The following is a 26877-nucleotide window of genomic DNA, read 5'->3' on the forward strand; positions in this document are numbered from 1 at the left end:
CGGCCGAACCCGGACGGCATTTTAAAATAAAACAGGCAAGTTTTTAAACGATGGCTTTTCAAATCCCCACCACCACCACCGCCGCAGCTGTATCTTTTAAACCCCTCCCCCCCCCCCCCAGCTTAGTAGTTAAGGCCTGGCTTCTTCGGGCAGCAGCAGTGTTTAAAATTCGCTGCTGTTGCCGGCTTCAGGCCTTCCACTCTGGCGGGTCCTGCCTACTTCATGTTTTCATGAAGACAGGACCCGCCAGAGAGGAAGACCTGAAGCCGGCAACAGCAATTAATTATAAATGCTGCTGCTGCCCGATGAAGTTGATGGAGTTAAGGAGGAAGGTATGGGGGGGGGAGGAAAATACTGCACAGGGAAGTGGGGTGGGAGGGAAATGCTGCAGCACACGGAAATGGAGGGGCAGAAAAAGGAAGGGAGGCATACTGCTGGACAGGGGGAGCAGGAAGGAGGTGATGATGGACAGGGGGAGGTAAAACAAAGGGAGAAGGGATGCTGCTGGATAAGGTGAGCAGGGGAGGTAAAAGGAAGGGAGAATGGACAGGGGGAGCAGGCAAGGGGTGGTAGTGGACAGCCAAGGAAAAAAAAAAAAAAGAAAGTGACAGAAAGAGAAAGCGGCTAAGGAGAGAGAAAAAAACAACAAAGAAGTCCTGCTAGAGACCACTTTTATTAAATGAAAGATTCTGCAGTGACACTCCTCCGAGGACTAACAAATCTCTAGGGATCAACTAAGGTGCTGATGTAGAAGGCTGCGTATTGATGGCCGACTGCACAGCTTCTCAGGTGAATAAAACGCTGACATTTTGCTCACTGATGCATTAAAACTATCATATTCCAAGTCTGAATCATGTACAAGGTTCTGTGCCAAGAGGGAGATGGGGGCGTGATTTTCCGCTTTTTCTGTGTGGTTTACACCAGTGATTCCCAACCCTGTCCTGGAGGAACACCAGGCCAATCGGGTTTTCAGGCTAGCCCTAATGAATATGCATGAGAGAGATTTGCATATGATGGAAGTGATAGGCATGCAAATTTGCTTCATGCATATTCATTAGGGCTAGCCTGAAAACCCGATTGGCCTGGTGTTCCTCCAGGACAGGGTTGGGAACCACTGGTTTTACACAATCAAAGCGGTGTACATGGGTTAATGAAGTGTTAAGCGATTTGCCCAGAGTCACAAGGGGCTGCAATGGGAAATCAAACTCACCACCTCAGGGTGGCCGCTCCAACCACTAGGGGGCGCATCTGAGCAGAACAAGTGTGAGCACAGATGCTGGAGTGTTACTCCGATACAATAATCGGAAAAGTCCTTGTGCACAAGGTTTCTTCAGTATTTACTGCAAACGCAACGGTAAGAAGCTCCACTAGTGATAAACAAAGAACAAAACGAACTTGTGTTGCACTTGACTGAAACAATCAAAGTGAACTGATGTTTAATAATATATATATCAAACCCTCAGATTCCTGCATACGAGTTTTATTGCTTACAAACTATACGGTCTATCCGCATTATAGAATGTGTGATGGCAAAACAAATAAATAAACTAGCGACACTTATCTTTTGTCAAGTTGCTGTATTTCAGGCTGCAATGCCTAGCCAACGAACCAAACAGGTCGAGCTGTTCGCAGCGAGTACCGATATATAGTTTAAGATTTGTTTCACTGGGCTAGAGCAGTGTTTTTCAACCTTTTTACACCTATGGACCGGCAGAAATAAAAGAATTGTTCTGTGGACCGGCATTGGTCTGTGGACCGGTGGTTGAAGAACACGGTGCTAAGTCGTGGGCCAGATCCTGTCCATCTTTACCCAATCTCCACCCCAGACCCCGCCCCCATAATAGTACTAATTGCACCTTGCACGTTCCGTGCCTCATCTGGAAGCCTTCCCTCTGACGTTGCAACGTCAGAGAGAAGGCTTCCGGTTCAGGCGCAGGATGCCCGTAGGAGCCACTGCCCGTGGCTTGGTGCACTGAATCAGTGAGGAAGAGAGAGCCGGCTCAAAGATAACGCCGCATCGATTGCACCATGGACTGGCGTTTGAAGAACACTGGGCTAAGACGTAGGCCAGACCCCGCCAATCTTTACCCAATCTCCACCCCAGACCCCGCCCCCATAATAGTACTAATTGCACCTTGCACGTCCCGTGCCTCATCTGGAAGCCTTCCCTCAGATGTTGCAACGTCAGAGAGAAGGCTTCCAATTCAGGCGCAGGATGCCCATAGGAGCCACTGCCCGTGGCTTTGTGCACTGAATCAGTGAGGAAGAGGGAGCTGGCTCGAAGATAACGCCGCATCGATCGCACCGTGGACCGGCGGTTGAAGAACACTGTTTTGGGCCTGATGCACGTACTTGCCCTGTGGACCGGCAGGAAATTTCTGTGGACCGGCACTGGTCCATGGACCGGTGGTTGAAGAACACTGTTCTAGAGTAGAATGTAACAGTGAATGTTCTTAATTTTTCCTTATACCCTGAACTTATCGACCCCCCGAAGAAGCCTTAATCGGCGAAACAGGTCCCGTCGGGCCTTTTTTGGTTCATTGGCTAGGCATCGCAGCCGGAAATACGGCGACTTGACAAAAGATAAGCGTCGCTAGTTATTTATTTATTTATTTGCTTTGCCATCACACATTCTATAATGCAGATAGACCGTATAGTTTGTAAGCAATAAAACTCATATGAAAACCCCGATGAAAGACACACTGTACACCTGCCATTAGCTGTTTCAATGACATTATTGAGCAGTGCAGGAATCTGAGGTTTCATATATATTATTAAACATCAGTGCAGCACAAGTTCGTTTGTTCTTCGTTGAAACTTCAATATTTATGCAGAAAACATTCCAGCCATGTGCACACAACGCTTTCTGCTCAGAGCAGCCACCTCCTCCCTTCTTAAAAGGGCGAGGCTAAGCTCACAAAAGCAACTGGCATTAAATCCTCACACATGCCACCTTAGAGCTGTTCAGTTTCTGTTGCACGTGTCTTAAAGTCTCCTGCATTTATTTGCATTAGGGACACGTAGCTAATTAGCCTCATTACAATTTAATAATAGCCTCAACACAAATTAATATAACAACCATGGGGATGACGCTGGAGGACCTCACCGGACTAGCACAACACCAATCTCTTTTTACATCTGTAATTCATCACGTCGCTAGGACTCGAACAAGTCGATGGCACCTAACATCACCATTTAATATACTGTGCACTTGTTTCTTAAATGTGTTTTGTGGGGCATTAACCTCTACACAAAACCTCTTTTCTGGGCTCTAGACCCAAAGTCACCAAGGGTAATAACTTACTATTGCCTTAAGGGGGAGCCAGAGTAGACTGCCAGAGGTGTTATGCTGGCTCCAACATCCCATCCACACCACTACGTACCTGCAAAGGGGGGGGGGGGGGTGGGGGGGGGAGTGTGGCATAGTGGTTAAAGTTACAGCCTCAGCACCCCGTGGTTGTGGGTTCAAACCCACACTGCTCCTTGTGACCCTGGGCAAGTCACTTAATCCCCCCCCCCATTGCCCCAGGTACATTAGATAGATTGTGAGCCCACCGGGACAGATAAGGAAACATGCTTGAGTACCTGAATAAATGATTGTAAACCGTTCCAAGCTCCCCTGAGAGAATGGTATAGAAAATTGAATGAATAAAAAAAAAATGTATATACCTATATATCAACACAGAGCAGATATAGGGTTTCATTTACCCCCCCCCCCTCCCTTTCCCCTGGTCTATTTTTGGTGCTGTGTTTCTCTACGTTGGGATTTTCCAAACTTAGCTGTTTATTTATGATGTAACAGCTATAATTAAACCTGTTGAATCAGATGGTGACTCCCCTGGCATAAAAGGCCTCTTCAGCTTGTGAGTCATCTCAACCCCTCTCACCTGTCGAGGTGGCGAGAGACACCGCAATGCAAAGGAGGCTGCCAACAAAACACCAGGCCACAGTAGTGATAAGCCAGTTCTGGTTTTAATCCCGCTTCCCCTCACTACATCCAGAGATTGGTAAGAAATAAAATCTTAGTCAGGACTGGTTCAGCTCATCCCTAATGATTAGTAACAGGCTGGGATAACCGTCAGCCTCTTCAATAGTTGAGGACAAAGAACATACTACTACTATTAATTATTTCTAGAGCCAGTGGTTTAGCAAGGGTAGGAGGTGTCCATGGTGGTGGCCTCCACCCCCCGCGCCATCTTCCCAACCCCCCCTCGCACCCTCCCTTCTCCCCTGTATCTCTTTACATCTTCACCAGTGTGAGCAGCTGCTCGAACCTGCTGCTTGTGCCAGCATTAGCTTTCCTTCTGACATCACTTCCTGGCCCCACGACCCGGAAGTGATTTCAGAGAGGAGACAGGCTGGCACGAGCAGAAGGCTGAAGTTGCTTATGCTGGCGAAGATTCAAAGAGCTTAGGGGGAAGGGAAGGCGCGAGTGTGGCGTGGGGGAGCGGAGAGGTGCCAGCGCTCTCACCAAGATGGTGCCTGGGGCAGTCCACCCCCACCCCCCTAGCTACGCCACTGTCTAGAGCAGTGGTTCCCAACCATGGTGGAGGACCACCAGCCAGTCGAGTTTTTGGGATAGCCCTAATGAATATGCACGAGAGAGATTTGCATATAATGGAGGAGGCAGGCAAGCAAATCTGCTCCATGCATATTCATTAGAGCTGCCCTGAAAACCTGGCTGGCTGGTGGTTTTCCAGGACAGGGTTGAGAACCGCTGGTCTAGAGCGCTACCAGATGTACGCAGTGCTGGACAGAGTCGCCAAGGAGACCGTCTCTGCTGGAAGGAGCTTACAATCTAAACAGGCAGGACAGAAACAGGATGCCAGGGTAGGGGGGGGGATGGTTAATCTGCTGGCTAGGATGGCGAGTACTGGGCAGTGGGGAGAAGAGTTAGGGATTGAAGGCTTAAATACTAAGGAGGATCAACTAGGAACCTCGTGTTTGAGCTCAGCCTATGGCTTCCTATCGCAAACAAAAAGGGGAAAAAAGTACTCCAATACAGTAACCAAGTACTATACAAATAAGCTATATGCAGAGATGTGCACTAGCATAGACGGCACATTCACACATGTGTCTGGTGTATGCCAATAGAAGCGGCTCATTTTGCACACACAAACGGTCATCGACCCTCATGCATGTGTGCTACAAGGCTTGTGTGTGAATGAATACTGGTGGCATGGAGAAGGTACTACTGTAGCTATGCACAGGGTTTTGTGCGCCGTCATTAATCCTCCCCCTCAACTCCTCATCCCCTGCCTTTTGGGCCCCCATCTTCCTTCAAAGCCCCCTCCCCTCAAAAAGTCTTTGTCTGCAGTAAGGAAAACAAGCAGTGGAATACAATACTGGCCACAAAAAATGCAAACTTTACTCCTCTCCTAGCCCAATATTTTTTTTTTTTTTTTTTTTAAACCCTGCACTTCCCATCTGCTTTTAATAACTAAAGCTACTAATCACTTCTACAGTCACTTGAGCGATTTCAAACCACTTAAATTGTAGGGGAAATACCACCAATCAAAACTCCCAGCACATCGACAAATACTTGACCTTATTCATCAGCTTTAAGCTTTATACTACTATAGAAAAACCAATAAAGTTTCTCTTTTTTTTTTAGACTTCAGAAAAGGTGGCTTCGTTCAAATTGACCTTCTACTAAAGGGTCAATTTCAACAAAGCCATCTATGAAGAGTCAGAGTTAGAAAAACGCTTTCTATTTGTACATTAATCATTAGCACTGCCAGATAGAAACACAGAAATGTAGAAAGATGACGGCAGATAAAGGCCGAATGGCCCATCCAGTCTACGCTTCCACACCATCCATCATCTCCTCTCCTCCCTATAGGCTAAGGATCTTTACACCTGTGTTATGAGATCGTAGAGCTTTATGGTTATAGAAACAGAGAAACATGACAGCAGAGAAAGGCAAAATGGCCCATCCGCAATCTCCTCCCCTCCCTAAGAGATCCCATGTGCCTGTCCCATGCTATTTTGAATTCAGATACAATCTTCAACTCTACCACCTCCATAAGGAGACTATTCCATGCATCTATCACCCTTTTTGTAAAGAAGTATTATCTTACATTACTAACTCCATTCTTCTGGAATTTTCCTTCATTTGAAAAAAAACTCACCTCCTGTACATTAATGCCACGGACATATTTTAATGTCTATCATAACCCCTCTCTCCCATATTTCCTCCAGAATATACATATTAAAGGTCTGTCCTCATATGATTTATGACAAAGACCATTAACCAATTTTGTAGCAGCCCTCTGGACTGACTCCATCCTCTTTATATCTATTGAAGGTGGGGTCTCCAAAATTGCCTTACCAGAGACTTATACAATGGCATTATCACTTCCCTTTTCCTACTGGCCATTCTTCTACTTTGCACCCAAGCATGGAATGTTGCTACTCTTTGGGTTCTGGCCAGGTACTAGAGACCTGGATTGGCCACTGTGAGAATGGACTACTGGGCTTGATGGACCATTGGTCTGACCCAGTATGAACATAAGAACATAACATAAGAATTGCTGCTGCTGGGTCAGACCAGTGGCCTATTCGTATCTAGCCTTACCTGCGTATGTTCTGTTCCAGAAGGAACTTATCCAACCTTGTCTTGAATCCCTGAAGGGTGTTTTCCCCTATAACAGCCTCCGGAAGAGCATTCCAGGTTTCTACTTTCTACCATTCTCTGGGTGAACAAAAACTTCCTTACATTTGTAAGGAATCTTTTCCCTTCTAACTTAAGCAAGTGCCCTGTCGTTCTCTTCACCTTGGAGAGGGTGAACAGTCTCTCTTTCTCTACTAAGTCAATTCCCTTCAATATCTTGAATTTTTTTCTTCTCGAGCCTCTCGTTGGCTGTTCTTATGCTCATACATGTGCCAAGTACAGGACAATCAAGCCATTGTGACATCACTGCTGAGGTTGGCTCTGAGGCACTGTGGAATGAGGCATTATGACATCACAATCTCAGCTCTGGAATGTTGCTCTCATTGGGGTTCCGGAATCTTGCTATTCTTTGAGATGCTGGAATGTTGCTACTCCTTGGGTTTTGACTACATACTAGGGACCTGGATTGACCACCATGAGAACGGGCTACTGGGCTTGATGGACCATTGGTCTGACCCAGTATGGCTGTTCTTATGCTCTTACGTGAGCCACGTATAGTATAATCAAGCCAGTGTGACATCATTAATGGAGACTGGCTCTGAGGCACTTTGGAATGAGGCATTATGATATCACAATCTCAGCTCTAGAATGTTGCTTTCATTGGGGTTCCGGAATCTTGCTCTTCTTTGAGATGCTGGAATATTGCTACTCTTTGGGTTTTGGCCAGGCACTAGGGACCTGGATTGGCCACCGTGAGAACAGGCTACTGGGCTTGATGGACCTTATGTTCTTATCTTCCTGGCTTTGACGGTCACCAAAATACACTCAAAGATATAGTCTAAGAGTAAAAAGGAACAGGAAATGGAAAGAAGAAAGAGGATATGCAAATTAAGTGAAAATAGATATAGATGGAGGACCAAATGTAAGTGATTATCAGTAAACCACCACTGAAAAATCTATGTTTGGAGAGTGACTGGAGTCTTCGCAGTGCTTCTACCAATAAAGTGTTCTTTGAACTGTATATCCGTGGCTGAATTATTGACATCTCACGACTCAATGAAGATTTGAACACGCTGGAAACTGAGACCACTGGGGAGGGAGAGAAAACAGCTGCTAAAATTAGCTTCATTGGGGTCATGTGTTGCTTCTAGTGATCCTGGAGTCTTACGGACACAGGGTAGAGAGCTTTATTGGACCCAGCAGAGGGAGATGTGTCAAGTGCGAGATTTAAACAGTCACATCACCTCTGTACGGCACTCAAGCAGCTTTTTAAATTTATGGATGTGTCATTATGAACGACTCAGTCCTCGATAGCTTGAGTAACACAATGGATAGTTTTTTTTAATTTGATGTTTTATTCTCGAAGCCTCCTCATGCCACATTGGCATGGCATTTTCTGGCATGAGATGCCAGCTAGTCATGGGAGACACTGGAAGCTAGAAAGAGGGTGGTTGGCTGGTGCAGTGGTTAGAGCTACAGCCTTAGCACTGTGAGGTTGTGGGTTGAAATCCCGTACTGCTCCTTGTGACCCTGGTCAAGTCACTAAGGGGTCCTTTTACTAAGGTGTGCTAAATCGGTTAAATCTCCCATTGCCCCAGGTACATTAGATAGAGTATGACCTTGAGTACCTGAATGTAAACTGCTTTGAGTGTGGTTGTAAAACTACAAGTCCCAACCCCTTTCCCTGATGTCACAATGCCTCACTCCACCAATAAGAGCCAACCTCATCAGTGATGTCACAATGGCTTCTTTGTTCTATACTTGGCTCATTTCTGATATTGTATTGGAGGAAGAGTGTGGCACATTGTTACAGCTACAGCCTCAGCACCCTGTGTGGGTTCAAACCCATGCTGCTCCTTGTGACCCTGGGCAAGTCACTTAATCTTCCACAGCAGTGGTTCCCAACCCTGTCCTGGAGGACCACCAGGCCAATCGGGTTTTCAGGATAGCCCTAATGAATATGCACGGAGCAGATTTGCTTGCCTGTCACTTCCATTCTATGCAAATCTCTCTCATGCATATTCATTAGGGCTGGCCTGAAAACCCGATTGGCCTGGTGGTCCTCCAGGACAGGGTTGGGAGCCACTGCTCTACAGCCCCAGGTACATTAGATCGAGCCCTCTGTGACAGAGGACCTGATTGTAAACTGCTCAACACACCCTGTCCACGCGGTATATCAAATCCCAACATGTGGGGCTGAGGCAGGAGACATGAAAACTGGATTTACAGCTAGTCATTATATACACAATGACTGGCCTTTTCCTAGTCCCTTGCTATGGGCTAGGCCGGCTGCCTCACCTACTATTGGTGGCTTAGTCAATAATCCTTAGCCATTTGCACACCCATCATTTTCATAATCCCTCCTGCTGTGAGGGACATGAGAGTTATTCTAGTTTCACCTTCCTTCATGGCTGAAAACATGATCAGATTAAGCAAGAAGCGAGAGGGACCTCGGGTACCAAATATTACTATAGCCACCTGCTTTCCATCTTGCTAAGAAAATCCACACTGCCATCTTCTCGTACAAGAGATCTGCTCTTGTGGAAGAGCCACGAGGCTGGCGCAGGGGCCTAGCGCGAGTCATTACCTACAAACAGAGGACCATTTCAGTCTCCGACTTTTGGTCTTCCCTTATTTCCGTCTACTCATTTGACTCCCTTATTCTCCTCAGAGGAATCTGCGTTCCTCTAACCGGCATTTATTGTCCATTCCATCCTTCCGACAGAGACTCTTACCCCTTCTTTCGCTAAGGTGCGCTATGCTTTTAGGCGCACGATAAATATTAGCGGGCGCGAAACGCTAACGCGTGCCTGTTATCCTATGGACGCCTTAGCGGTTAGCGCACTCGTTGATTTAGCGCGCACTATACACGTGCTAAAACACTTAGCGCACTTTTGTAAAAAAAGAGGGCCTTAGTTCTTCTGCAATGGCACCTACACTCGGGAACTCACTTCCGCCTTATTTGCGTTCTGAAAAATCCTTCCAGGCATTTACGCCTCAAAATTAAAGCTTATTACTTCTAGATCAGTGGTCTCAAACTTGCGGCCCGCCAGGTACTATTTTGAGGGCCTCGGTAAGTTTATCATCACAAAAGTAAAATAAAACAGTTTCTCTTTAGCTATAAATGACAATATTATTATTAAGACTTAGCCAAAAGGAAAGATTTATAAACTATAAAGAGTTTTACCTCATGCAAAATTGTCATTTCTTTAATAAGACATTAACTATTTTTTTCTGAGGCCCTCCAAGTACCTACAAATCCAAAATGTGGCCCTGCAAAGGGTTGGAGTTGGAGACCCCTGGTCTAGATGGCATTTGTTCCCAATTCCTGACAATTCTTTCTACCTCACGGTCATCTGACTTGGCTCTTGATATCCAACCTTAAAATTTACCTCCCTTTTTGGGCCATTCCTATTTGGGGGGGTTTTACCTTAAGACTTCTGTAAACTTTCCTGCCCTAGTTGCCTGTCCCTGTTGTTTTTATATTATGTAAACCGCTTAAAATTTATAACATTTTATTGAAGGAGTCAAATAAATATACAATAATATAATACAATAAAATATTCATTTAATTTATATTCACAATACTAATTTTCATACATATTTCTATAATTCCTCCAAAATATATTTCCAAATTACCTATTACATACCTCCCTTCTCTTTTCCCCTATTCTCCCCTCCCCCCTTTAATTTGACTTTTTTTTGTCAGTAAAGTGCATTATTTCAAATAACTGTAACCGTCTTTCCTCTACTAGTGCCAATGAAGTCAGTCTATGCCACAGGTTCTCCGGCTATAATTACTAGGTCATGGTAATATCCGCGCACGTCCACCCTTTCCTCATACCACATCAGGCCTGGAACAAAATCACAAATATTCCAGGGATTGAAGCCGATACAAAAGGAACCCCCTCCCCTCTCCCAGTAAAGATAAAAAATGTTGACTACAGAAAGTCCACCGTTGTTAAAAGCCAGGAGAGACTTCAAATCTGGCCCCTCCCCACCCTGGGCTTCCTTGTCCAGTCATCACTAGCTCAGGTGGCTCATAGGGTTAATGCAAAGCCAGTACTAACCACGGCCAGGCTTTCAGAACCTGCAGGCCAACACTGCCCCTCTTCTCTACCCATTCTCCCTCACCATCTAGGTTTTGGTATTTGGCTAGGGGAAAATCCAGAACGGACTAGAACTGGGGTAGGCGAGGACAGTCCTCCAGAGCCACAACCCAGTCGGGTTTTCAAGATTTCCACAATGAATATGCACGAGATTGATTTGCATACAATGGAAGCAGTTCATGCCAATTAATCTCGTGCATATTCATTGTGGAAATCTTGAAAACCCGACTGGGCTTGTGGCTCTCGAGGACTGTTACTGCCTACCCCTGGACTAGAACATAAACGTCTTATGAACTGCTGAAATAAAAAGCAAAGGCCTGGCTCTTTGCTCAGAGCTTGGTGGTACCAGGTAGGGCTTTGATGTAGATTGCAGGTAAGGGATTAGAGTGTCCAGTTGTAACCTACCCCCTGGCTTTAGGGAACAGCTTGGGAAACCCCACATGCCAGGTCTAGAAATTGCATCCTGGCACCCAGAATTTCATGCCCCCGAACCACAGTATAGTTCCTGCTTCCCCACTGCGATTCGGCTCCCTGAAAGCCTGAACTGCAAGACTAGCCTAAACTTCCTATACCACATGGCTCAAGTTTTCAGAGAGCCGAATCGCAGCAGAGAAATAGGAAACCTGTATCTTCAGGAACTACAGGTAGCAAGATGAGGACAGGTGGTAGGGCTTAGAGTAAGGAACATGAGAGAATTTGATTGGAATGGAGTAGGAGTGGGGAATGAGAAAGGGATCACAATGGCCGAGTCCCCAACAGTGTCTTGCTCCATCTGTCAAGTCACACAGCAACCGATGCCTTAAAGCTGTGCCTCTCAATCTTGGTGGCCGTGACCTCATGATCACGGCCACCGTGGTGAGGCTCCTCCCCCTCCACCGAAGTATAATGATGTTGTTGTTCCATTTGGGAAGCTCTGCCTTAGGCCTGATTTACTAATCTCTACCTATAGTAAGTCATTTCTAAAGAGAGCTGCTGTTGCAGCTATGAGGATTTCTTCCCCCCCCCAACTTCACAGGAGATAAACAATAGGAACCTAGGTGCCAATATTTCAAGACAGTTGGGGGGAGGAGGTGCACGAAACTTGCTCCTCTGATCAGATCTGGGGTGGCAGAGATGTTAAAGGAGGTCTCAGCAGCTGGCTCTTTAAGCTTTTGGGATGGGCTTCGTGCAAGGCCTGTCTTGGCAAGTCACAGCATATGCTGGAAAATAGATCTTGTCTGGACGAGAGAGACAGCTGCAGGTCAAGAGACTGGGACCGTTTTTACCCTACTGCACTGTAGCAGCATTTCCTTCCATGATCTACTGCAAGAGGGTGAGAGCGGGAGGGGGGGGGTTGGCGTAGTGAGGGCGAGAAACGCCCGGGATGGTGGCGTCCCTCCTCCACCCCCCCCACACGCTCTTTCCCTGCCTCCTCCTGCCGCACACGTGCTGCTTCCCTTCCCCTGTGCCTCTAACATTCCTGGCACGAGCAGCAACTCCCAACCAGCATCGGCCCTTCCTCCGATGTCACTTCCTGGACCTGCGCCTAGGAAGTGGCATCGGAGGAAGGATCGTTGCTGGCGCGACAGCAGGTTGGGGGGTGGTTGCTCGTGCCAGGAACGTTAACAGAAGGACAGGAAGCGACACAGATGTGTGGCAGGAGGAGGGGCTGCAACCTCACCAAGATAGTGCCCCAGAAGGGCCCCCCGTCCCTCCTTACTATGCCACTGAAAACATTCAAAGCCTTTCCCTAAGCCAGGGGTAGGCAATTCTGGTCCTCGAGAGCCGGAGCCAGGTCAGGTTTTCAGGATATCCACAATAAATATGCACGAGATAGATTTGCATCTCAAGGAGGAAGTGTATGCAAATCCATCTCGTGCATATTCATGGTGGAGATCCTGAAAACCTGACCTGGCTCTGGCTCTCGAGGACCGGACTTGCCTACCCCTGCCCTAAGCACACGTGGAGCTGTTTCTTGCTTCTTTCTGCAAGTTACTCACTGTTTGGCCGTGTTTCTGCCACATTCGTCTCTATCGCTCTTGCCTTGGGGAGGGGGAACGCGAGCCGTGATCCAGTCGGATTTTCAGGATTTCCCCAGTGAATATGCACGAGATCTATTTGCATACAATGGAGCCAATGTATGCAAATAGATCTCGTGCATATTCACTGGGGAAATCCTGAAAACCCAACTGGATCGCGGCCCTCGTTCCCCACCCCTTTTCTGGCCTATACTTGTGCCGTAAACCTGCTTCACTGGCTGGATGTACTCCAGATTTAAAAAAAAAGTGTACACACACACTTGCTTTCTATGTCTACCAAAGAAAACACTGTTTGCTAACTTCTAGCTCTCTGGTTCTGCTTCTCTATGGTCTTGGGATACAGCTGAAAAATTTGTGATTAGCTTCTGATGTTCAAACTTCTCTATTTTGTCTTTACGATAAAGGGTTTTTAATAAAATGCAGGATTAGAGATTTAAACACACAATAAACCAGGCCCTCTTGGGGGTTATCTCTGGTCTTGTCTAAGGCTGGTAATTTGGGACAGGATCAGTTCAATTGGTTAAGTAAACGGAAGTATCCCTGGAGGGCTGTTGGTCGACTGTATCTTGCCTCTGTCTATACTCAACAGCTGCTGTGGAAATACTTAAAAAAAAGTCTCGAGAGAATGAATAAAACAAGATCAATGGAGGAGTAGCTTAGTGTTGAGAGAGACAAGTTACAAACCAGCGTTTTAATCCTGCTTCTCCCATCAACACGCCGACCTTGGGTAAATCACTTCACTCGCCACTGGGCAGGAAAAGCTCACGTACTCAATATATAATGTGCTTTGAGCGCCGATTTGAAAAGCCAAGTAATCGATCTATACATCCTATATAATAATAACCTAAGCGCGCACGCACACTTCAATTTTCGTGGCTCCGTGCGTCCGTAGCTCCATGGCCGGCAGAGTAATTGTAAAGCGTGCGGTGCATACACGTTCAGCGCATGCACGCATGATGATTTGCTTCGAGTGGCGGTTTAACCGAATCCAGCAGCGGTTACTGTGTGCCAGTTGCCCTTCCCAACACAACGCGTGATTAAAAAAAAAAAAAAGGTAGGATGGGGCACGATAATTGACAAGGAGATTGAAAGAAAAAAAAAAACCAAAAAACCAACAACAGACGGGACACTGACAGACTGACACACTGAAAGACAGGTAGGTGGGAGTGAAAGACACACACAGAAGGACAGGGGGCCAGGGAGAGAGAATGAAAGGAAAAAAAAAAAAACAAAACACAAACCAAAACAGACAGCGGCCAAGGAGAGAGAGACACACAGAAAAAAAGACAGACAGACAGCGGCCAAGGAGACAGCAAAAAAAAAAGAAAGAGAGCAGCCAAAGGAGAGAGAGAGAGAGACACACAGAAAGCAAGAAAGACTGACAGACACATCTATTCTAGTACCCGTTAATGTAACGGGCTTAAAGACTAGTGTGAATATAAAACTTAAAAACAGAACCACCTTAATTTTGTACAGAAAGCATCGTGCCGCTTTTCTAAAATGCCACTTGCCTCCAGTAAAATCCCTCCGCTATGGGAATGAGGCGGATACAAGTTTTCAAAACCCTTCGAGAGCAGGGTGGTACGATCCCCTAGTCAAAGCTGGAAACTGGTTTGGTTTTTTTTGTTTGCTCTAGTTCCACAATTACAGTCAGCACACTATGTACCCCAGACAGATTGCTCCAGAGGGCTGTAGTTAACACCCCCTGCCCCAACCAGAGTCCTCAATGGAGTTCACTGTGACGTCCGAGATGCCACGTTTGGAGAAGCCCAGGGCCGCTGTCAAGTGCAGGAATAACTCGGAGGGTGTATGAAGGAGGGACCCTCAGTACACACAAGCACAAGGCTGCTCCCTTTGTTAGGAAACTCAATACAGCCTCTTCTTCTCCAAAGGGTGTTTCAAACAATGCAAAGCCTTCACGCTGTCCTCCCCCTAATCTAGTCCTACCCAACTCCCATTTAAATCTCCTACTTTAAACAAGCCAGAGGGAAGCAGATGTCCTGTACAGCTCAGTAATGATGTTATGTATTCTTTTCCAGCTTATCATCCACATGCAACACCGAGCCGAAAATACGCGAAACGGTAACAGAACCAAAATTTACTGCGGGCTTTACTGGGTAGCAGCTGTAATGCCAAAACAGAATGTGCCAACGCCTTCCCAGGTGGGACAAGTGTCCTGCAGCTGTATATAGAATAATAATAATAATTTTATTCTTATATACCGCCAAAGCCATGGAAGTTCGGGGCGGTTTACAGCAAGAAGCGCTGGACAATCAGTGAAGAGGTTACAATCAAAGTCAACAGTACAATCTTACATAATGAAAGAATTGGAAAGCTATATAGTTCTTAGCAGAGCTGTGTAGATTTTTAGTTTACAAATTGATTGAACAAACTCGTTGTTATCAATTTTCTAAAACTGAAGTGGGATGAGGAGAGCGTGATAACGTTACTCAGCCAATCGTTCCATTTGCCTGCCTGGAAGGCCAGAGTTCTGCCCAAGAGTCTTTTGTAGTCACAGGCCTTTATTGTCGGATAGGTGAACAGATGTATTCTTCGTGTGGGCCTAATAGAACTTGCCAGATTAAATTGGGGGCCAGACCAAATATCGATTTATAACACAGACAAGAGAACTTAAAGAGGATTCGTGCCTCCAGGGGCAGCCAATGGAGTTTTTGATAGTAGGGGCTTATGTGTTCCTATTTCTTCAGCCCAAAAATTAGTCGAACTGCCAAATTTTGAATCTTAAAATGGGTTTTTTGAAGGATCCCAAGTAAATGATGGTGCAATAATCGAGCAAGCCTAGGATGGAATATTGAACCAGTAATCACCCTGAGCCCACCATGACTACCAGGTTGCAGAGGGCACTTCGGAAACTAACCCCATCTTCGCTACAAATAGCTACGGTAAACAGCAAGGAGGAAGCCGGAAGCAAGATACCGAAGACCTCAGCACACAATGAGGGAGGTAACAAGTGTGAAGGTAGTTGATAAAAAAGTTTTAGGGTTTTCCTTTTTCAATAGTTACATTCAGGCACACTTTTGATATTTCCTTGTCCCTGGGAGGGCTCATAATTACAGAGACTGTCTAGGAAGCCAAAAGCCCTCTTTGCTAGCCTAAGACATACAATCTACTGTACCCCCCTCCCCCGACTCTGCCATCTTCTGAACTAATTTCTACGAAGTTATGCCTTTAAGATATCCACCATATTGGTTCAGACCAATAGCCAATAAGGCCCATTCCCCAATAAGGCAGACCTGTCAAGTCTTTTGCTTATCTTTCTCCCGCCCTTCCACCGATAGGCCAGGCTCTCCCACTGAAGTGCCTCCCCTTGTCATGGCAGCAGACAAGTTATGCCTTTAAGATATCCGCCATATTGGTTCAGACCAATAGCCAATAAGGCCCAATCCCCAATAAGGCAGACCTGTCAAGTCTTTTGCTTATCTTTCTCCCGCCCTTCCACCGATAGGCCAGGCTCTCCCACTGAAGTACCTCCCTTTGTCATGGCAGCGGGCAAGGCGTTCATAAAAAGGTCATTTCCTGCTGCCGCCAATCCCGCGACAGCAGGAAATGACTCTTCTATGAAGGCTTTTCCTGCTACCACGGCACGGGGGAAGCAACTCCTTTTGCCTCTGGCTACCAATCCGCTGCGTCAGGGGTGGAGAAACGGTGACCTGAACCTGATCTCCCAATGAGGGCGTTAGCCTCCTTGGCAGCTCTGAGAAGGCCCATTCCACGTTGTCTCTCAAAGTAAGCAAACATGTAACTATCACCTCTGAGGACAGAAGGATGCCATGCTCATGCAGTGCTTTTAGTGAACAGGCCTGCGTGTACTTATGCTCACTTCCAGATACAAATCAGCCATATTAAGCTCTCTAGGACTGCTGCTTTAGTAAATCTAGTCTTGGTACCATAACTATTTTGAGAAATACCAAGGAAAAGGAAGGGGAAGACAGAACACCCAAGGTCAGTCTTGTCCGTAGTCAATAGGATGGACAAGGAAACTGAATAACAGCCGATGTTACTATATTAATAGGCCACTTCCTGCCAGGGCTCACCAATATCCAAGGGACAGATTCTTTCACTTCTTACATGAAGCTCAGTTGCCAAATGAAATTGTGTACTACCAAAATACAAACACACCACTCTTCACATAACCATAACTTGTTGGTCTATAATTTTTTAATTGGAGTTATGTTGACCAGCCTCTATCTTCTGGTACTATGCAGGATTTAAAAAAAAAATAAATAAATTACAAAATTACTTAAAATAGCTCTGCAAGTTCATGTTTCAATTCTATCAGCACTCTAGGATGTATACCATCTGGTCCAGGCGATTTGCTATTATTCAATTTCTCATATTGACCCATTACATCTTCCATAGCCTCAAGTACTTACTAACTGACTGAATCGAATCGGTTCAATGGATGGCCACCAGGAGGATCTCGGGGCTAAAGGGTCTCTCGTACGAGGAGAGACTAAACAAACTACAGCTCTACACTCTAGAAGAACGTAGGGAGAGAGGAGACATGATTGAGACATTTAAATACATCACGGGACGTATCGAGGTGGAAGATGATATCTTCTTTCTCAGGGGACCCTCTGCCACTAGAGGGCATGCGCTCAAACTCAGAGGCGGGAAATTTCATAGCGACATCAGGAAGTATTTCTTCACAGAAAGAGTGGTTGACCGTTGGAATGAGCTTCCAGCGTAGGTGATCGAGGCCAGCAGCGTGCTGGACTTTAAGAATAAATGGGATACCTATGTGGGATCCCTACGAAGGTCGAACTGGAATATCGGTCGCTAGGTATAGACTTAAGAGGATGGGTCAGTAGGGTGGGCAGACTTGATGGGCTATAGCCCTTTTCTGCCGTCATCTTCTATGTTTCTATGACTGCATTTTCTCATGCTCTGGGAGTTTTATAAGGAAAAGCTCTATAAAGCCAAAGGTTGAACTCATTTTAACACTAAAGGCTCCTTTTACGAAGGTGCGTTAGCGGTTTAACGTGAGTAATTGCGCACGCTAAACCGCCGGCCGCGCTAGCCGATACCGCCTCCTCTTGAGCAGGCGGTAGTTTTTCGGCTAGCGCGGGGGTTAGCGCGTGATGAAAAGTCGCGCACGTTAAACCCGCTAACGCGCCTTCGTAAAAGGAGCCCTAAACGTAAATTGCAACACCGAGAAGCACAAATGGGTCTGTAACCATCTATGTAGGTCTCCTTCGTCCACTTTTATTCAGAGGCCCCCCCCCCCCCCGATTTTTCTAATGCCAGAAGCCAAGAGAGACCATAGTGCCTGTTAGTCCAGTGATTCCCAACCCTGTCCTGGAGGAACACCAGGCCAATCGGGTTTTCAGGCTAGCCCTAATGAATATGCATGAGAGAGATTTGCATATGATGGAAGTGATAGGCATGCAAATTTGCTTCATGCATATTCATTAGGGCTAGCCTGAAAACCCAATTGGCCTGGTGTTCCTCCAGGACAGGGTTGGGAACCACTGCCCTAATGAATATGCATGAGAGAGATTTGCATATGATGGAAGTGATAGGCATGCAAATTTGCTTCATGCATATTCATTAGGGCTAGCCTGAAAACCCGATTGGCCTGGTGTTCCTCCAGGACAGGGTTGGGAACCACTGCCCTAATGAATATGCATGAGAGAGATTTGCATATGATGGAAGTGATAGGCATGCAAATTTGCTTCATGCATATTCATTAGGGCTAGCCTGAAAACCCGATTGGCCTGGTGTTCCTCCAGGACAGGGTTGGGAACCACTGCCCTAATGAATATGCATGAGAGAGATTTGCATATGATGGAAGTGATAGGCATGCAAATTTGCTTCATGCATATTCATTAGGGCTAGCCTGAAAACCCGATTGGCCTGGTGTTCCTCCAGGACAGGGTTGGGAACCACTGTGTTAGTCAAACCCTACGCCACAGTGCTCCAGAAACAGACAATAGGTAAGACGTTTACGGGCGCAGCCTGTTTAGCGCAAATCTAGACAAGCTGGAAAAAGGACTGCGGAGAGGCTTCAAAGAGGGCTTGGAAGTAATGGTCGGCCCGCCGTCCTTCCAACGTGTCTAGACACCGAGAAAGAAACTGCAGTAAACAATGCTGCAAATTATAGTTCACATCCCACTGAAATGAAGCAGCAGGTACCGCTCAGGACCTTTTTCTGCAGAAAGCAAGAGGCAGCCGTATGATGTTCACCTGTTTTAAGCTTTTAATAACACTGTCTGAAGCCCTTCATTCATCCTTTTTAAAGGATAACAGGTTTCTCGCACATCCTGTCTGAAGGACTTCTCATCCCAAGACAAAGACCACACAAACATGGCATTTTGCACCCCGCAAGAAATCCAACTGGTATCGATGTCCAGCCCACTCAAGTCAAATGTTTACAAGAGTTAAAAATGAGGGGTTTTAAGGTATTCTTGCCGTACATCTTTGGCAAGCAGGAAACACTAGGAGAAAAAAAAAAAATAATTGCCCAGCACCGACCCAATGTCCATTAAGACTAAAGATTCACCTGCACACTTGATGATCATATCTACACTAGCGTGCCTCGCAAGATTCGAGGCCCTCTGCCTTCATATACGCTTAAATCAGTGTACTCGCAAACTTTGCAAGCCAGCAGCACACTAAATTGGGGGGGGCCATGGCTTGAGGGTATCCGGAAGTGCGTGGCCATCAAAGCGGTGACGTCGCGCACATGCATGACATCATCACGTTGACATGCGGAGGCCCTCCAGACGGGGCCCTGAGGTGCTGGGGGGAGCTGAAAAATAAAAGGTGCGGAGAGGTTCTAGTTGACTGCCTACGGGATGTGCCTCTTGCCACGAGAGGCACATCCTGTAGGCAGCAGTCAGCCAACCCTGGTGCCTCTCCTCCTCCCCCCCCCGGCGTCTGGCGGCACACCTGGAGTCTTGCGAGTGACGCTAGTGTAGATATGATCAGAAAGTGTGCTATGCTTAGAGTTAGAGATTTTAATTGTCTGCAAGATTTCTCATGTACTCTCTAATAGGTGATCAAATTTTCAATGTTTTCTTAATTTGGAAATCACACTGAATTCCTATGGGGAATATTAGCAATTCATAAATATTACGGTAATATAACGTAATGCCTACTTTTGATTTTGAACCTCTCTCTCTTTACTGGGTCCCATTTGGAATCAAAACAAGGACCTTGGGTGACCTCTTTTCAGTGGGTCCAAGTGCTAGTCAATCTCTCTATCATTTCAGGACTCATATGCAACATTTTCAGCATTCCTCTGGCCCAGGATCAGATGTTGTCCCGACATGCTTGTTTTGGCAGCAGGTACTGAAATCTTGGCTGATGCAGGAACCCTGGCAAGCAGATTAGTGAATGAGTGACCCATCTGGAAAGGACGACACTAAGGGAAATGAGATCTTCAATTGGCAACCTCTGCTTTGCCTGCCATATCCATCATAGGGTGAGTCTCCCCCCAGATCCGTCAGCTATGACAGTTGGTACACAATATCTTTCACTACAAACTCCGGAAAGAAGATATAAAAACTTGGGACAAGTTAAGAGTGCAAGGAGGATAGTAATCGTGAGTTACATCCCAGTGCCACAAGGGGACATCAGTACAGAGCTTAATTTGCAAGGATCCTTGAGATCAGATAGCTGTGTTAAGGACCAGCCCTCCTAGGATGTTATCAGCTCCTCACCCCAGGACAAACAGCTTCAGTACAAGAAATGTAATCCTTAGTTGGGTTACTGAGCCATAGCGGATTTGGGGGGGGGGGGGGGGTGTCGATGTCTTATATTCTATTTAATGATGCTGAGGGGCAGGAGATGGGGGGAGGGCATTTTCCCTATCTGTCTTGGTGGGCTTACAATCTATTAATAAATTCATATAAACCATTCTGAGCTCCCTTGGGAGAACGGTATAGAAAATTGAATAAATAATTTTTTAAAAAAAAACTAATGTACCTGGGGCAATGGAGGGATTAAGTGATTTATCCAGGGTCACAAGGCGCAGCGTGGGATTTGAACCCACAACCTCAGGATGCTGAAGCTATAGCTCTAACCACTCAATCTCCTATGGGGGGAGGGGAGGGAAGAGGAGAAATGCCATTATGAATTCGATAAATCTAATTCTGCTTTATAGCATAGGGAACCCTGCCACATATATGAAGACAGCTTTCTCTGCAGAGCTCGATGCTGGCCATTGTGTCACAAACATTGACCTTGCTACTGAACAGCCCAAGTTCTCAGTACGATTGCAAACATCTGACATGAAAGGAGTCCAGGAACGATTGCTAGCTGCAGATGTCATATGGGTGTTCCTTCCCCTTATCTTTAAGCACAGCTGGACTGAAGAGCAGATCCAAGACAGTGTATGCATACAGGATCATCACCCTGAAAATACTGTTAACGGCTGATTTCCTAGGCTCTTGCTGCACGGGGGTCCATGGGCCCAGCCATGTGCTCCGAGGAAGCTTAGTCCTGCAGCCTCCCAGACGTACCATCCCACCCAACACCCAGGCGAAGCCTCCCAGGACAGAATTTCCAATGAAGAAGGCATGCAAAAGCGTTACAACAGCATACTGGAAAAGCATGGAGATCATAACTTTAGAGAAGTTATGATCACCTGGGCCATCCCCATCTTGACTGATATAAAGTTAGATATATAGGGTAAAAGAGAAAAACGCCAGAACTGCATCGATTAGAGCTGTGTTTCTCAACTCGGTCCTGGAGTACCCCCCTGGCCAGTCAGGTTTTCAGGATATCCACAATAATATGCAGAAACTTGATTTGCATACACTGCCTCCATTATATGCAAATTTCCTTTATGCATATTCACTGTGGATATCCAATAGGGAGAGAAGATGCAAATGTTAAGAGCCTTAGCCAATAGGGAGAGGAGGAGATAGTGGATGTTGCAGATGGGAAGACTGGATGGGCCATTTGGCCTTTATCTGCCATCATGTTACAATGTTTCTATAACCATAAAACTCTATGACCTCACAATGCAGGTGTAAAGAGCCTTAGCCAATAGGGAGAGGAGGAGATAGTGGATGCTGCGGATGGGCCATTTGGCCTTTATCTGCCATCATGTTACAATGTTTCTATAACCATAAAACTCTATGACCTCACAATGCAGGTGTAAAGAGCCTTAGCCTATAGGAAGAGGAGATGCAAACGTTAAGAGCCTTAGCCAATAGGGAGAGGAGGAGATAGTGGATGCTGCGGATGGGCAGATTGGATGGGCAATTTGGCCCTTATCTGCCATCATGTTTCTGTTTCTATAACCATAAAGCACTATGACATCACAATGCAGGTGTAACTAGCCTTAGCCAATAGGGAGAGGAGATAGTGGATGTTGCAGATGGGTAGACTGGATGGGCCATTTGGCCTTTATCTGCCATCATTTTCTATATTTCTAGGAAGAGAAGCAGCCAACATCAGGAAGCACAGACTTGCAGTTTTAAGTGATCAATCTAATCTATTATATTAATTTTTAAACATATAGAATTTGGATATGGATAAGGAACCAATCCCCCTTCTTATGAAGCTGCGTTAGGCTTTTTTTATTTATTTATTTATTTTTTTTATTTTTATTTTTAAATCGCTGGCTGCAGCTGTATTAGTTCCAACACTGATAGGAATTCCTATGAACATCGGAGCTAATACCACCACATGGCTTCATAAAATGGTGGTGGTGAGGGATAAATGATCTAAGGTTAAGATAAATAAAGGAGGATTATGTACCAGTCAGCTTCTAAGGCCCATATTGAGCCTTTGTTTTCCATAGTGTATTTAATTCTGCCAGCATCGATTATGAGATCATACAATGCATTGCCAAAGCAAGCTCCATCAATGGATCAAAAAGGGGAGGAGACTGGCTTGTTTGTAAGTTGCACTTCCTTGTTTTTCACGGCTATGTTCTCACTTTGTGGGCTCCGATTGTTTTGGTCGCTTCTATCATGTTGCAAGAGTACAACCAAAGCAATATCTGCCCAAATTAAAGTTATAAAAATGATTATTTTTTTAAATGGTATAATGCAATTTCAGATTCAGCTGCAATGATAAGAAAAACACGTGACAGTGTCCAACAGAAGTCCTTGAAAAGTTGAAACCTTTTGTAGTGTGGAGCATGGAGAGCAGGAACGAGAAAGCTTAGCTTCAACAGGCCAGGCCTCGCCACACCGACTGTGGACATCAGAATTCCCACACTCGGGCTCCGTCAACGGAAAAATGGGTAGAGATCAAGATTCAAGGACAGTGCGCAGTCTTAAGGCTGGCCTCAGAACATCACCTTGGACAGGGTCAGAGAGAGGAAGCTTTGTCCCAGAGCCTGGAAGCCGAGTGAACACAAGCACTAGGTCTAACAACTGGTCTTGTAACATCAACGGAGAACTTACCCCCTCTTTCACTAAGATGCGCTATGCTTTTTAGTGCACGGTAAATATTAGCACGCGCTAAACACCGACACATGCAAGTTATCCTAGGGACGCTAAAACGCTTAATGTACCTTTGTAAAAGGAGGGCCTTAGTTCATGTTTACGTTTCCAGAAACTCCCTTCAACATAGGATACTCCAAATACCAGATCCACTTCAGAATTCTAAAATCGGTCGTACGGTTAAACCCTCGACAGACTTCAAAATAGCCCAGCGTTAATTGTTAAACATTGGTGATCAGTGTGCTGCCAATAATGGTGTCGAATGGCCGGTGACTGGTCCTGGTTTTTCGTCATTGCATGCCGGTCTCGGAGACCGGGCATGAAAGATCCGGCATGCACAGTTGTGCCCAAAACCCAGACAGGTTCAGTCTGTAGCAGCATGGAGCGAGTAACCGTAGCAACAGTGAAAAGGCGATACACAGCATCCTTCAAACCAGGCAGCATAAGTATACTGTACTACTTCAAGTGACACAGCGCAAAAATGGCATCGCCCAATCCCGTTCACGGGGCTTCATGTCGGAGAGGTTGCTGGCTCAGAAGCCGTGCCAGTCAGCTTGCCCTTGAAAATATCCAAAAGGTTGCGTCGCTAAGCCATTCTTCTAGACCACCTCCTACGCCGACTTATACAAAAGAAAACCACACCACCGCAACCCAAGGGTGTAGCTCGAGTAGAACCGCAGCTTGCCATGGCTGTGCCCTGGGCGACCTGGCCACCGCCACCCCCTCCCCCACTGCCAGCGAGATGAGACGGTGGACTTTGTTGTGCCCCTCTGCACTAGTGCACAGCCACACTCGCAGCCCTTGGTACGGCACAGGGCTGGAGCTGCCAAAGAGAAACAGGCTGCCCAGAATTACGTTGCATTTATTACCACGTAGAAAGTTGCTTCATCTGTGCAGCGTGGAAGCACCTCCAGCAATGAAAAACAAGGCACGAGGACGGGTTAAATTGCACTATTCGTGTGAGAGGCAGTCGCTTTAACTACCATCTGCATGTCACAGCCTGGACCCTTGTGCCGTCACTGGTCTAACAATAGAAGGATTATAATCTTTACTAGGGGCACAATGCCTTGGTGAAAAGACAAACACAACGTCCTCTAACTGTAGGGCATTCTCACATGATCTTTCATCCACGAATAAACACACTTGTGGTTCTGGAGGGCTGCTTAATATCCAACAGATATATGCCTCAGATGGAGGGCATTCCTATATACAGTATTTGGTTCCAAGAAGCAGCTCTGTTTGCACAGCCAGGTCACCCTGAAAGCCAGCGTTCTGCAACCCAGCTATATCTGCATCCGTAACAAGGACCCAGAGCAGCTCTGCTGCCTCATCTGATGAATCCATCACAGCCACCGGGCCAACAAACCCAAGCAGTACAATGCCCTTCACAGTGTCAAGTTCTCTTCACTTGGGAGTTGATAATATTAAGCCAGTGACACAAAGCTTGGAGGGGGTGGGGGTGACAATACAGGCTTATAATGCCGTGGTTTACATTAGCAGAATGCCCTGAGCGGATAAAAAGGCCATCTTCAGAATTCTGCATATATTCCCAAGAAGGAATCACTGGAAGACTGCAAACTTCCCAGAAATCCCCATTTTCTAGAACACTAATTTGTGCTAGCAAGGACATCCACTGAAAGAAGGCCGTGACAAGAGGACAGCCGAGGCTAACTATTTTCATCATGGTCAGAGATCAGGTTAATAGTTTTAGTGCTACAACAGAGTCGTAGTGGATAAAAGTTTGGGGAGCAAAGAAAAATGTGTTATTAAAATGCTTGAGTACCTGAATAATTTCATGTAAACCGTTCTGAGCTCCTCTGGGAGAACAGTAGAGAAAACTGAGTAAATAAATAGTATGACTAAAGTTTCAGCCTCTGATAACCAGAGCTGGAATTGTGATGTCATGCCTCATTCCACCAATAAGAGCCAGCCTCATCAGTGATGTCACAATGGCTTGATTGTCCTGTACTTGGCTCACTTTTACTACATTTTGATTTCTAGAGTGGCGCAGTGGTTAAAGCTACAGCCTCAGCACCCTGAGGTTGTGGGTTCAAACCCCTGTGACCCTGGGCAAGTCACTCAATCCCTCCATTGCCCCAGGTACAAAATAAGTACCTGTTTATAATATGCAAACTGCTTGGAGTGTAACCGTAGGAGGAAGTATATCAAATCCCATCCCGTTTCCAATTCCTTACTAGGATGCTGGACCTCACAGTGACATTTACTGACCTCTTGCTAAACGTCTGTTTGTACAGTAAGGATCCCCCTACCAGGGAATACGCACACTTCCCCCCAACCGAACCCTACCTCAAGCCTTCTTTCTGATCAAGGATCCAACCCTCCCAGGACTCCATTTTAAAAGAGCTGACGCTACTCGATGAAGGTGGACGAGGCAGGAGGGTGAGGGACAGCAATCAGGAGAACGCACATCGACTCCTCACAGGAGAGTTCAGTTGCACAGCTCGGAAATCTTGCCGCACTCCCAGAACGACCCCCTGCCGTAAGGGCTGGAGCTCATAATTAGGGATTCTATTGCATTTTTTATGTTCCAGCTTATTAGGGGCTCCAAAGGAAAGGTCATTTATTGTCTTTTTTTTTTAAATGTCACTTGTGTCACTTAGCACAAATATTTTAGAGGACATATGAAGAACCAGGGGTGAGGAAAATTGTTTCCCACGGTTTAGCAAATAAACATGCATTTTAATTATTTCACCTAGGGGACACTGTTTTATGGGTCCTTAAGGATAGGAGGAGTTCTAGAGCGGTGGTTCCCAACCCTATCCTGGAGGACCACCAGGCCAGTCGGGTTTTCAAGACAGCCCTAAGGAGTATGCATGAGAAAGATCTGCACATAATGGCGGTGCCAGGCATGCAAATCTGCTCCATGCATATTCATTAGGGCTATTCTGAAAACCCGACTGGCCTTATGGTCCTCCAGGACAGGGTTGGGAACCACTGTCCTAGAGGATGGAGGGATATTTATTAATTTGGGCTATTTTGAAATCTAATGAGCTGAAGGAGAATCTCCAATATCTCCCCTAGGCAGAGCCACTGACCAATGTGTCAAATGACATCTATCTCCACCATCCCACCTTCAAGCACGGGGTGAGTGGGGGGGGGGAGGGGGGGCGCACAAGGCATTTCTAAATGAAGTCTTTTGTCTATTGAGAAATGCCTTGTCCTTCGGTCGTGAACTCGGGAAGAGAGGAAGAGTAACAGAAAACAAAAATTGGAAAGACAATGGGGGCCGGCACTGGACTAAGCCAGACTTAATAAATCTAGAATCCCGGAACAGAGACCAAACCAGGGATGCAGGAAAAACTGACGGATTGCCATTCAACAAATTACGTATAATTGGAAAAATTGGACTAGATTAAATTATAATTTTTGGTGGAATTCTTTATGTCCTATTTATAAAATGGAATGATTTATTGCGATTCAGAGAGGATGTTTTAGGAAATTTCAAGATGTGTGGGAGCCATTAACAAAATATTGTACTGATTAGATGATGATTTTGATTTTTTTATTTTTTTCCCCTTAAATTTACAAGTTCAATTGGGGAAGGGGGTATTTTATTGTTATATATTGTATAAGGTATTGATTATATGTTAGGAAGGGTGGGAGATCTACAGCATTTCATTTGTACCATTGATGATTCATAAGTTATACATTTAATGTTAATTTCTTTGGAATTATTATCATACTTATTGTAA

At 45.9% G+C, this 26877-nt stretch overlaps 1 protein-coding gene across 3 annotated transcripts in view; it reads right to left on the bottom strand.

Moving 5' to 3' along the window:
- The window catches only part of RELT (RELT TNF receptor), a 98595-nt gene that overhangs the window by 64745 nt on the left and 6973 nt on the right, over nt 1-26877 (bottom strand). Inside the window, exon 1 of one of the 3 annotated variants that reach the window (XM_033947416.1) lies at nt 19862-19939. The exons of the other annotated variants lie outside the window; for them this stretch is intronic. The gene's annotated coding sequence lies outside the window, so the exon portion shown is untranslated. Of the gene's footprint in view, nt 1-19861; nt 19940-26877 lie in introns of those variants that run through there. 3 annotated transcript variants of the gene reach the window in all.

Source organism: Geotrypetes seraphini, chromosome 6, assembly GCF_902459505.1.
Source record: "Geotrypetes seraphini chromosome 6, aGeoSer1.1, whole genome shotgun sequence".
Lineage (NCBI taxonomy): Eukaryota > Metazoa > Chordata > Amphibia > Gymnophiona > Dermophiidae > Geotrypetes > Geotrypetes seraphini.